This window comes from Oncorhynchus tshawytscha, linkage group LG08, assembly GCF_018296145.1.
Source record: "Oncorhynchus tshawytscha isolate Ot180627B linkage group LG08, Otsh_v2.0, whole genome shotgun sequence".
Taxonomy (NCBI): Eukaryota; Metazoa; Chordata; class Actinopteri; order Salmoniformes; family Salmonidae; genus Oncorhynchus; species Oncorhynchus tshawytscha.
This window is the reverse complement of record NC_056436.1, coordinates 72,191,922-72,206,145: the sequence shown is the minus strand read 5'-3', so window position 1 is coordinate 72,206,145 and position 14,224 is coordinate 72,191,922.

Here is a 14,224-nt window from a genome sequence, read left to right as displayed (position 1 = left end):
CCTCCCATCCCAAATGAACCGAGCCTGGCAGCACGTGTGCCTGCCAGATGCAGGTGGTTGCTACGCCAAACAAATGTGGGGAATCTGATTGGACCAAGGAACTTCGCTACTGAATCAGGCTTTGATCTAGCCTACTACATCAAAGACTTTCACTGAATGTATTGTATTCCTGCATTGCATTCAATATGTTAGTTATAACCAAAGTAAAATAGGACCATGTTGGGTAGGCGATCAAACAGACGAGTTACAGTGCCTTCTGAAAGTACTCAGACCCTTTGAGTTTTTCCACGTTTTGTTACCTTAGTCTTATTCTAAAATGTATTACAAATAAATCGACACAAATTATAGCATAATCACAAAGCGCAAACAGGTTTTTAGAAATTTTTGCAAATGTATTAAAAATCCAAATTTAAAATAGCTTATTTTTCTAAGTATTCAGACACTTTGCCATGAGACTCGAAATTGAGCTCAGGTGCATCCTGTTTCCATTTATTAATGTTGAGATGTTTCTACAAATTCATTGGAGTCCACCTGTGAAATTCAGTTGATTGGACATGATTTGGAAAGGCACACACCTGTCTATATATATACAGTGCCTTGCGAAAGTATTCGGCCCCCTTGAACTTTGTGACCTTTTGCCACATTTCAGGCTTCAAACATAAAGATATAAAACTGTATTTTTTTGTGAAGAATCAACAACAAGTGGGACACAATCATGAGTGGAACGACATTTATTGGATATTTCAAACTTTTTTAACAAATCAAAAACTGAAAAATTGGGCGTGCAAAATTATTCAGCCCCCTTAAGTTAATACTTTGTAGCGCCACCTTTTGCTGCGATGACAGCTGTAAGTCGCTTGGGGTATGTCTCTATCAGTTTTGCACATCGAGAGACTGAAATTTTTTCACCATTCCTCCATGGAAACCAGCTCGAGCTCAGTGAGGTTGGATGGAGAGCATTTGTGAACAGCAGTTTTCAGTTCTTTCCACAGATTCTCGATTGGATTCAGGTCTGGACTTTGACTTGGCCATTCTAACACCTGGATATGTTTATTTTTTAACCATTCCATTGTAGATATTGCTTTATGTTTTGGATCATTGTCTTGTTGGAAGACAAATCTCCGTCCCAGTCTCAGGTCTTTTGCAGACTCCATCAGGTTTTCTTCCAGAATGGTCCTGTATTTGGCTCCATCCATCTTCACATCAATTTTAACCATCTTCCCTGTCCCTGCTGAAGAAAAGCAGGCCCAAACCATGATGCTGCCACCACCATGTTTGACAGTGGGGATGGTGTGTTCAGGGTAATGAGCTGTGTTGCTTTTACGCCAAACATAACATTTTGCATTGTTGCCAAAAAGTTCAATTTTGGTTTCATCTGACCAGAGCACCTTCTTCCACATGTTTGGTGTGTCTCCCAGGTGGCTTGTGGCAAACTTTAAACGACACTTTTTATGGATATCTTTAAGAAATGGCTTTCTTCTTGCCACTCTTCCATAAAGGCCAGATTTGTGCAATATACGACTGATTGTTGTCCTATGGACAGAGTCTCCCACCTCAGCTGTAGATCTCTGCAGTTCATCCAGAGTGATCATGGGCCTCTTGGCTGCATCTCTGATCAGTCTTCTCCTTGTATGAGCTGAAAGTTTAGAGGGACGGCCAGGTCTTGGTAGATTTGCAGTGGTCTGATACTCCTTCCATTTCAATATTATCGCTTGCACAGTGCTCCTTGGGATGTTTAAAGCTTGGGAAATCTTTTTGTATCCAAATCCGGCTTTAAACTTCTTCACAACAGTATCCCGGACCTGCCTGGTGTGTTCCTTGTTCTTCATGATGCTCTCTGCGCTTTTAACGGACCTCTGAGACTATCACAGTGCAAGTGCATTTATACGGAGACTTGATTACACACAGGTGGATTGTATTTATCATCATTAGTCATTTAGGTCAACATTGGATCATTCAGAGATCCTCACTGAACTTCTGGAGAGAGTTTGCTGTACTGAAAGTAAAGGGGCTGAATAATTTTGCACGCCCAATTTTTCAGTTTTTGATTTGTTAAAAAAGTTTGAAATATCCAATAAATGTCGTTCCACTTCATGATTGTGTCCCACTTGTTGTTGATTCTTCACAAAAAAATACAGTTTTATATCTTTATGTTTGAAGCCTGAAATGTGGCAAAAGGTCGCAAAGTTCAAGGGGGCCGAATACTTTCGCAAGGCACTGTATATATACAGTGGGGAGAACAAGTATTGATATACTGCCGATTTTGCAGGTTTTCCTACTTACAAAGCATGTAGAGGTCTGTAATTTTTATCATAGGTACACTTCAACTATGAGAGACGGGATCTAAAACAAAAATCCAGAAAATCACATTGTATGATTTTTAAGTAATTAATTTGCATTTTATTGCATGACATAAGTATTTGATACATCAAAAAAGCAGAACTTAATATTTGGTACAGAAACCTTTGTTTGCAATAACAGAGATCATACGTTTCCTGTAGTTCTTGACCAGGTTTGCACACACTGCAGCAGGGATTTTGGCCCACTCCTCCATACAGACCTTCTCCAGATCCTTCAGGTTTCGGGGCTGTCGTTGGGCAATACTCCAAAGATTTTCTATTGGGTTCAGGTCTGGAGACTGGCTAGGCCACTCCAGGACCTTGAGATGCTTCTAACGGAGCCACTCCTTAGTTGCCCTGGCTGTGTGTTTCGGGTTGTTGTCATGCTGGAAGACCCAGCCACGACCCATCTTCAATGCTCTTGGGAAGGGAGGGAAGGTGGGGGAAGGTGGTTGTTGGCCAAGAGGGAAGGTGGTTGTTGGCCAAGATCTCGCGATACATGGCCCCATCCATCCTCCCCTCGATACGGTGCAAAGCATCCCCAAAGAATGATGTTTCCACCTCCATGCTTCACGGTTGGGATGGTGTTCTTGGGGTTGTACTCATCCTTCTTCTTCCTCCAAACACGGCGAGTGGAGTTTAGACCAAAAAGCTCTATTTTTGTCTCATCAGATCACACAACCTTCTCCCATTCCTCCTCTGGATCATCCAGATGGTCATTGGCAAACTTCAGACGGGCCTGGACATGCGCTGGCTTGAGCAGGGGGATCTTGCGTGCGCTGCAGGATTTTAATCCATGACTGCGTAGTGTGTTACTAATGGTTTTCTTTGAGACTGTGGTCCCAGCTCTCTTCAGGTCATTGACCAGGTCCTGCCGTGTAGTTCTGGGCTGATCCTTCACCTTCCTCATGAACATTGATGCCCCACGAGGTGAGATCTTGCATGGAGCCCCAGACCGAGGGTGATTTATCGTCATCTTGAACTTCTTTCATCTTCTAATAATTGCACAAACAGTTCTTGCCTTCTCACCAAGCTGCTTGCCTATTGTCCTGTAGCCCATCCCAGCCGTGTGCAGGTCTACAATTGTATCCCTGATGTCCTTACACAGCTCTCTGGTCTTGGCCATTGTGGAGAGGTTGGAGTCTGTTTGATTGAGTGTGTGGACAGGTGTCTTTTATACAGGTAACGAGTACAAACAGGTGCAGTTAATACAGGTAATGAGTGGAGAACAGGAGGGCTGCTTAAAGAAAAACTAACAGGTCTGTGAAAGCCGGAATTCTTACTGGTTGGTAGGTGATCAAATACTTATGTCATGCAATAAAATGCAAATTAATTACTTAAAAATCAAACAATGTGATTTTCTGGAGTTTTGTTTTTAGATTCCGTCTCTCACAGACCTCAACATGCTTTGTAAGTAGAAAAACCTGCAAAATCGGCAGTGTATCAAATACTTGTTCTCCCCACTGTATATACAGACAGGCATATATACTGTAACAAAGAATTGAGATAAACTTTTGTTATTGACCAAATACTTATTTTCCACCATAATTTGCAAATAAATTCATAAAAAATCCTACAATGTGATTTTCTGGATTTTTTTTTCTCATTTTGTCTGTCATAGTTGAAGTGTCCCACTCATCTTTTTAAGTGGGAGAACTTGCACAATTGGTGGCTGACTAAATACTTTTTTGCCCCACTGTATGTATATAGGGTCCCACAGTTGACAGTGCAGGTCAGAGCAAAAACCAAGACATGAGGTTGAAGGAATTGTCTGTAGAGATCCGAGGTAAGATTGTGTCACTGTACAGATCGGGGGAAGGGTACAGAAAAATGTATGCAGCATTGAAGGTCCCCAAGAACATAGTGGCCGCCAACATTCTTAAATGGAAGAAGTTTGGAACCACCAAGACTCTTCCTAGAGCTGGCCACCCGGCCAAACCCGGCCAAACTGAGCAATCACCGGGTGGCGAACCCGATGGTCACTCTGACAGAGCTCCAGAGTTCCTCTGTGGAGATGGGAGAACCTTCCAGAAGGACAACCATCTCTGCAGCATTTCACCAATCAGGCCTTTATGATAGAGTGGCCAGACGGAAGCCACTCCTCAGTAAAAGGCATATGACAGCCCACTTGGAGTTTGCCAAACGACACCTAAAGATTCTTATATCATGAGAAACAAGATTCTCTGGTCTGATGAAATCAAGATTGAACTATTTGGCCTGAATGCCAAGCGTCACGTCTGAAGGAAACCTAGCACCATCCCTATGGTGAAACATTAGTGGTGGCAACATCATACTGTGGGGATGTCTTTCAGCGGCAGGGACTGGAAGACTAGTCAGGATGGAGGCAAAGAATGAACGGAGCAAAGTACAGTGAGATTCTTAATGAAAACCTGCTCTAGAGCGCTCAGGACCTCAGACTGGAGCGAAGGTTGACCTTCCAACAGGACAACAACCCTGTGCACACAGCCAAGGCAACACAGGAGTGGCTTTGGGTCAAGTCTCTGAATGTCCTTGAGTGGCCCAGCCAGGGCCCGGACTTGAACCCGATCAAACATCTCTAGAAACATGAAAATAGCTGTGCAGCAATGTTCCCCATCCAGCCTGACAGAGCTTGAGAGGATCTGCAGAGAAGAATGGGAGAAACTCCCCAAGTACAGGTGTGCCAAGCTTGTAGTGTCATACCTAAGAAGACCCGAGGCTGTAATCGCTGCCAAAGGTGCTTCAACAAGTTACTGAGTAAAGGGTCTGAATACTTATGTAAATGCCATATTTCAGCTTTATTTTTAATACATTTGCAAAATGTTCTAAACCTGTTTTTGTTTTGTCTTTATGGGGTATTGTGTGTAGATTAGACAAAAGCAATTTAATACATTTTAGAATAGGGCTGTAACCTACCAAAATGTGGAAATAGTCAAGGGGTCTAAATACTCTCCGAAGGCACTGTATGTATTATACCTTTTAGGGTAGACCTATGTATAGTCTGAATTATATCATTTTACTTTTTATTTTAGCCAATGTGGAAGAATATAAGGCAGACCCAAAACCAAACAACCTCTGCATTTACTGTTAATGGTTTAAACAGTAGCCTACCTAAAAATGATATGCAGCCCTCTGACCACCAGGGGGAGCTATAGAGCTTTCTGTGTTTGCAAACATTGCAGCAAGTTGGTGGCAGAACGAGGTGGGGTTCTTCTGGAATCCCAGCCAAAAAAAGCCTCTATTTACATGTTGCTTATGAGTGCATTTCACACCACTTTTGGATTATAATCGGATTTTAAGGCTCTTCTGAATGTCCTGCTTAATATAATTTTTTGTGTCATCATCGCAAATCACCTGCGTTATACTTAAAAAACACTTCCACCAGGAAAATGGCTCTTTGGCTAGCTTTTGCTACAGCCTATATCAATGAGCGTTAGCATTCTAGCTAACAACTGTTGCATCCAAAATACTTATTTTGCTAAGATCACAAACAAATATAATCTTAGCGACTGTTCAAGCAAGAATCAAAACATAATTGCAAGCGTATGAGGACGCCCCTCCCCCCAAAAAGTTATTGTTTAGAAGTAATAAAAATACAATCTAGACTGTTGAATGGGTGCAGATGGCCAAACCATCATACTACCACCATGCATACTAGTTGGTCTGAGGTTCTTACTCTGGAATGCTGTGTTTGGCTTTCGCCAGACCTAATTGGACCCATCTCGTCCCAAAAGTTGACTCAAGATTGTCAAGAAGCTGGATGATCATCAAGACTCTTAGAAGAATGTTCTATGGACCGATAGAAGTATAACTTTTTGGACGACTTGGGGACCATTATGCCTGGCAAAATCCAAACACTGCATTCCGCAGTAAGAACCTTATACCAACGGTCAAGCATGGTGGTGGTATTGTGATGGTTTGGTGATGCTTTAATGCTTCGGGCCCTGGACGACTTGCCTTAATAGAAGGAACTATGAATTATGCTCGGTATGAGAGAATCCTATAGGTGAATGTCAGGCCATCCATCTGTGAGCTGAAGTGCAGCAGAGTCATGCAGCAAGACAATGATCCAAAACACACAATCAAGTCTACATGAAAGTTGCTAAAAAGCAACACATTTGAAGTTCTGGAACTGCCTAGTCAAAGTCCAGACCTAATCCCAATTGAGATGTGGCAGGACATGAAACGAGCAGTTCATGCTTGAAAACCCACAAATGTCGCTGAGTTAAAGCAGTTCTGCGTGGAAGAGTGGGACAAAATTCCTCCACAGCGACGTGAGAGACTGATCAACTACTACAGGAAGTGTTTGGTTGTGGTCATTGCAGCTAAAGGTGGTACAACCAGTTATTGAGTGTAAGGGGGCAATTACTTTTTCATACAGGGGCATTGGGTGTTGCATAACTTTGATTATGAAAAGAATTGAATATGTAGTTCATTGTTGTATTTGTTAACTCACGTTCCCTTTATCTAATATTAGGTTTTGGTTGAAGATCTGATAACATTCAGTATCAGAAACATGCAAAAGTAGAGAACATTAGAAAGGAGGCAAATACTTTCTCACAGCACTATATCCTTGACTCAGGTAGGATCCCCTGGAGGGAGGTGCAGCAGTGGGAGAGAGACCCCCTCCCCCTCTCTGGTCCTTCAGAGTGCCTAAGTGACAGGCTTATTTATGTGGGCAGGTATAAATAGTGACAGAGGAGCCGTCCAAGCCAGCCGAGCCAGGCTGAAGCTAGCTGTGAATCCTGCCGCCGGGGAGGTGGAGATGTGAGATGGATGGTTTCACCATGGGGGGGGAAAGGTCATGGTGAAATCAATACGGCCATAACTCAGCCCTGGGGAGGATCCCTACTGCTCCCTCCCTTTCAGGTGCTGCTGCCTGGCCTGAGTGGCCTCCCTTTTACATCTTTGTTAAGCCTATTCAGGAATTAGCATGGGAGAGACTGCTAGACTTACTCCACCCTGCACTGGGCTGACTGGCTCTTTGACCCTCTTCTTGCTCACCTGCAGACTCTATAATAGGTGTGTATTACTTTTTTACTTTTGACTTCTTATCCAGAGCAACGTATAGTGAGTGCATACATTTTCATACTTTTCCATACTGGTCCCCATGGGAATCAAACCCACAACCATGATGTTGCAAGCGCCATGCTCTACCAACTGAGAAACCCAGGACATGATTCATTACATTCCAGGCCGATTACATTGCAGATTTTGTATTTCATCAACTATTGGTTGTGTGCCATGTCATTGACTACACAGTCGGGCACCAGATTGCTATATCATATGATGTGATTAGCTGATATGTTAAACACATGTCTATCAAGGCATTCAGAGATCTGGCATACATCTGCAATGTAGTCCGCCTGGAACGCCACTGTTCAGGCTGTGAAACAATGAGGTGGCATCATATCAGATTCCTGTTTCACATTCCAACTGACACTTTCTTGGTGGAATGACAAGATCACTGGATTGACATTGAGTGGATGAATGTGTCATGTCCAGTAAACTGGTAGTACATTGTAATAGATAGAGCAAAAAAATAGAGCAAAAACACATTTTTACCATTGATATTCTCCTCTCAGGATCCCATGCTGCATTCTGTTCTTGCAGACTTATTATTCTGCAGTGGTCCTTGACGCACACACTACTCTCTGAATATCTCGTCTTATAAGAGGCAGGTGGGTTACCTCAATGGCCAATGGACTGGGCATTACTTCACCATCACCAGTCACCATGCGTTTCACTGAGCTGAGCACTGCCATTAGGCCTAATAACTAACACCTCCAAATGTAGGCTATTCTACTGCCATCCCCATCTGCTTTGATTTAATTCCGGGGAAGCCAAGGCAAGAACTCTGATTGGTTTTGTGCTGGGCTAAGCCGCTGACTGCAGCTTAAAGTATTTGTCAAACATGAGACGCAAAAAGCACTTTTGTTTTGGTGCTGTGTTGCACGTGTCACCACATGTAGGCTACCTGAAGACCCCAAAGTCTAGGCGCAGCACCGCCCGCACAGCCGCAACGCTCTGTACCACAGCGCTCATTAACTAAAACAAATGTTAACAAAATGTGTAATGCATTTTCATTTTAGTATGCACGCCAAACAAAAGGCAAACAAACTGGACATTGATCATCCTTTTGGAGATACGCCACTGAAGGTTATAGACCTAGAAAGGAACCGCATTTGAGCTGCAGGGCGTCAGGTAGAAACTAATCAGAAGCAGTAGATTGGATTGCTATGTGACAGTGAGAGGAGTCCGGCCTAGTTGACTGTCATTAAAAGTGTTTGGGATACCATGCGCTCCCGTTCATACAGTGGGGCAAAAAGGTATTTAGTCAGCCACCAATTGTGCAAGTTCTCCCACTTAAAAAGATGAGAGAGGCCTGTAATTTTCATCATAGGTACACTTCAACTATGACAGACAAAATGAGAAAAAAAATCCAGAAAATCACATTGTAGGATTTTTTATGAATTTGAAATTATGAAATGCAGATCGGGCTGGCACCCCACAAGCTATGCTGCAGTATGCCGCAACTTTTAAAGGAAGAACCACTGTATGTACATATGTATCAATGTCTGAGTGTGTACAGTATGTCTGTGTATGCATTCTCACTGGCACCACGAACTATCAGAATCCTTCATAGTTGTTCAACTCCCTCTCAGACTACTCTGTCTTCATCTTAATGTTGTTCTGACTGCAGGCCATCAGTTTGAGCGGGACGTTGAGCTGTTGCATTAAGCCCATCAGCCTACTGCCAGGTGAGGGGGTGGTTGGTGTACTCTGTTGTAGTAAGCCCATCAGTCTACTGCCAGGTGAGGGGGTGGTTGGTGTACTCTGTTGTATTAAGCCCATCAGCCTACTGCCAGGTGAGGGGGTGGTTGGTGTACTCTGTTGTATTAAGCCCATCAGTCTACTGCCAGGTGAGGGGGTGGTTGGTGTACTCTGTTGTATTAAGCCCATCAGTCTACTGCCAGATGAGGGGATGGTGGGTGTACTCTGTTGTATTAAGCCCATCAGTCTACTGCCAGGTGAGGGGGTGGTAGGTGTACTCTGTTGTATTAAGCCCATCAGTCTACTGCCAGGTGAGGGGGTGGTGGGTGTACTCTGTTGTAGATTTGGGTATGTGGGATAATCTGTGGATCTGTTGGGGTGGTATGTAAATAGGAGTGGTCCAGGGTGTCTGGGATGATAGTGTTGATGTGAACCCTGACCAGCCTTTCAAAGCATTTCATGGCTACACATATGAGTGCTACGGGATGGTAGGCATTTAGGCAGGTTACCTTGGAATTCTTGAGCACAGGGACTATGGTGGTCTACTTGTGGTTGAAAATGTCAGTGAAGACACTTGCCAGCTGGTCAGCACATGCTCTGAGCACACATCCTGGTAATCAGTCTGGCCCAGCAGTCATGTGAATGTTAACCTATCTTACTCACATCAGCTACGCAGAGTGTGATCACAGTCGTTCGGATCAGCTGGTGCAGTGTTATCTGCCTTGAAGCAGCATAGAAGACATTTAGCTTGTTTCCCATCTATTTCTGATGTCCATCCAGTTTGATTTCAATTTGACCATATATTTTTAACTGTGCTGTTTTACAAATGTTCTGAACCTATTTACAGACACAGTATATTTGACATTTGTTATCTTGTTGTTATTAGTCCCACCCTTCAGCTCAATTCAACTTCTCCCATTTATCTTGTAACACCATCCTTATTGGATTTATATTTGTCATATATTTTTCAAGTGTGCTGTGATTCTTCACAAAAGTTCTGAACCTTTCTATTCTCATAGTTTCTACAGATTGTAAACTAAAGATAAATGTTTTTGCTAAAAGTATTATATTATTGATCGATCAAATCACCCAGTATTGCTATGTGCAGCGTTAGCTCCCGGTAAATGTTGCAATTCTTCAGCCATTCCTGGACCTGTGACCAAAAACAAGCCACAAATGGACACTACCAAAATAAATGATCTAATGACTCTCTTCGCAGAAAAATCTGCAGAGCTGGGAAGGTTGTATCCCCCATATACATAACATTCTATTGGTTGCAAGAATTTTGAATCATAATTTTAGTTTTGTGTATCAGTTCATAAACCATGTGCCATGGAATCGGTACATCGGAAATCTCTTTTGCAATCTATATGGCACAGCTGTGAAAAAGAAATTGTCCTGAAAGTAAACTGGTATATCTTTTTATTTACCACCATTTTCTTTAACCAATTTTGGTCTTTAATGCAGGGCCGAAAGACATGTTCCTCACTTTCCCTTCCACTTGAGTTTAACCACAATATTTGTTGTATTATTTGTTCTGTCTTGTCTGGTGGATTAACCTGAATTTGTAACCAACTTTCTATGGTTTGTTTTAAAAATAACTATATTTTGGAGATTTCGTTTTCAAATAACCGAAAGTGAGAGGTTGTAATCTGAATAAAGGGAAAAAGGCCATTCTTGAACATGGGGTCAGACATTCTTACTAATTTGTTAGAGAACCAGTTCAGATTTAAGTATAACTTTTGTATGACTGACACCCTTAGTGAGAGGTCTAATGCTTTAATATTTAATCATTTCTGTCCTCCAAATTCATATTAATTCTATAAATAGGCCCTTTTAATTTTGTCTGACTTTGCCATTCCAAATAAAATTGAATATTTTGTGCTCATATAATTTAAATAGGTTGCTAGGTGTAGGCAATACCATAAGCAAATAGGTAAACTGGGATATGACTAAAGAGTTAATCAGAGTGATTTTTCCCCCACAAATATACAGGCATTTTCCTTTCCAAGATCTTATCTAGTTTTGCAAACTTTCTATTAACATTTACTGGAGTGAGATCATTTCGATTCTTTCAGGATATGTATACCGGGTATGTCCACATCCCCGAGTATGTCCACATCCCCGAGTGTGTCCACGTCCCCGAGTATGTCCACATCCCCGAGTATGTCCACATCCCCGAGTATGTCCACGTCCCAGAGTGTGTCCACATCCCCGAGTATGTCCACATCCCGAGTATGTCCACATCCCGAGTATGTCCACATCCCCGAGTGTGTCCACGTCCCCGAGTATGTCCACATCCCCGAGTATGTCCACATCCCCGAGTATGTCCACGTCCCCGAGTGTGTCCACGTCCCCGAGTATGTCCACATCCCCGGGTATGTCCACATCCCCGAGTATGTCCACATCCCCGAGTGTGCCCACATCCCCGAGTGTGTCCACATCCCCGAGTATGTCCACGTCCCCGAGTGTGTCCACATCCCCGAGTATGTCCACATCCCCGAGTGTGTCCACATCCCCGAGTGTGTCCACGTCCCTGAGTGTGTCCACATCCCCGAGTATGTCCACATCCCAGAGTATGTCCACGTCCCCGAGTATGTCCACATCCCCGAGTATGTCCACATCCCCGAGTGTGTCCACGTCCCCGAGTGTGTCCACATCCCCGAGTATGTCCACATCCCCGAGTGTGTCCACATCCCGAGTATGTCCACGTCCCCGAGTGTGTCCACATCCCCGAGTATGTCCACATCCCCGAGTGTGTCCACATCCCCGAGTGTGTCCACGTCCCTGAGTGTGTCCACATCCCCGAGTATGTCCACATCCCAGAGTATGTCCACGTCCCCGAGTATGTCCACATCCCCGAGTATGTCCACATCCCCGAGTGTGTCCACGTCCCCGAGTGTGTCCACATCCCCGAGTATGTCCACATCCCGAGTATGTCCACATCCCCAAGTATGTTCACATCCCCCGTCAGATAGCTAAGAAACAGTAACTAGATCCTCTATGAGGCTGTGGAGGTATCCATATTGTCGATGTAAAAGAAAACATGAATCATCATCGTACAATGACACCTTTGTTTTTAAGCCCTGGATTTCTCACCCCTTAATATTATTGTTGGAGCTGATACTAATAATAAATAGACGAAAGTGAACAGCCTTGTATTACTCCTCATGCCAGTTGAAAACTTTCTGAGAAGTGGCCATTATTCACTATTTTACACTTAGGGTTACTATACATAACATTAACACGTTTTATAAGAGATTTACCAAAATTGAAATATTCCAGGCAATTATATATAAACTCCAGTCGTACTTTATCAAAGGCCTTTTCAAAGTCAGCTATGAATACCAGGCCTGGTTTCCCAGATACTTCATAGTGTTCTATTGTTTCCAGTACTTGTCTTATATTATCTCCAATGTATCGTCCATGTAAAAAACCTCTGATCTGATTAGGATGAATAATATCCGCCAATACCTTTTTAATTCAATGCGCTAAGCATTTTGCTAGAATTTTTGCATCACAACACTGAAATGAAAGAGGTCTCCAAATTTTAATAAATACTTTATACGTATTTACCACTTGGATCCTGTGTCAGTAATAATGAAATCAAACCTTCTTGTTGAGTGTTTAATAATATACCATTTATTTAGGAGTGGTTAAAACATGCTAATAACAGTCCTCTGAGTATATCAACAAATGTTTGGAATACCTCCACTGGTACGCCATCCAGCCCTGAAGATTTCCTGGACTTAAAGGCTTTAATTGCATCAAGAAGTTCCTCCTCTGTAATTTGGCCTCACATGTGCCTTTCTGTACAGCTACTAATTTTACATTATTAATAGGGGGAAAAATCCATACAATTGGCTTTGGTTAGTGGAGATGGAGGAGACTGAAACAAAAACATATGCTTAAAGTACTTTACATCCTCTTTGAAAATATAATTTGGTGAATCTGCTGTTTTGTCTTGCCGATGCACTGAGAACCCAGCTAACTATATATTATCCATGTTCTTCTTAGGCCACAAGTCGGTGAAACAGGATGTTACAGTTGATACAAAGAGCTTAGTGACTTGGCAAGCAGCCTGTTGAGAACCAGCTGAGCTTCAGTCTCAAGCCTACAGAGGACACTGGGTAAAATGTAAATATACTGTTTACACTGTGCAGGCTTTGGTCAGATGCATTAAGGAAATGTGCCACCACGTACAGGCAAGACTACCATGACACTCCATTAACAGAAACTGTGCATACACTTCTAAGGCATTTCAGATATGTAGTATGATTTGATACATTTAGTAGGTACCACCATCTCATCATCGACCTTCCTCTCCACCACTCCACCATCTAAAATCCTCTCTCCCCCATCCTACCCTCTACCTCTCCCTTACTCCACATTCATCCTCTAACTTTCCCCTCTCCCCCACCCTACTCTCTATCTGGCTCCCAGTCCCCCACTCCACCTATGGCCTCTCTCTCTCCTTTCTCCTACCCTACCCTCTACCTCTCCCCCTGCTCTTATCTCTATCCTAGCGCAAAATAACCGATAACTGCGAGCTGCAGTTTTCCAGCAGTGCTAGTCCTGTGTTTATCCATAAATGTGTTCTGTGAATGTACCTTTATGTTTGTAACCAATGATTTTCCCCCTTCTTTCTCACACTGTTATATGGCAGCCCAATGCCCAGGATTATTGCATGTCGTATAGCTATGTCCAGGTCTATGGGCAGTGTTAATTTCGTCAACAAATATAGTGACAAAAATATTAGTCAAACGCCTATTTTTCAGTGGCAATTGACAAGACTATAACTGAGTAAATAGACCCAGAAAAACCTATAACTAAACAAGAAAAAACATATATTTTCAGTTGACTAAAACTGGAGGAGACTAAATGATCTCTGTGACAAAAATCTGACTACTGAGTGGACTGGACAAGAGTTTTTGGACAAATTGAGAGCTTTTCAGCGATAAGCACAATTAATATTAGCAGCACAGATGCGCAACGCCGTTCTGCTCAGCAGTGGGATGGAAGCGCCACACTTTGCACAGACAGCCTAGCCTACATCAACTGGTGAGCTGCGGGGGAGCAAGCGATGAGAGTCAGCAGACAGGCTCCGCCTCCGCCTCTGATTATACACATCA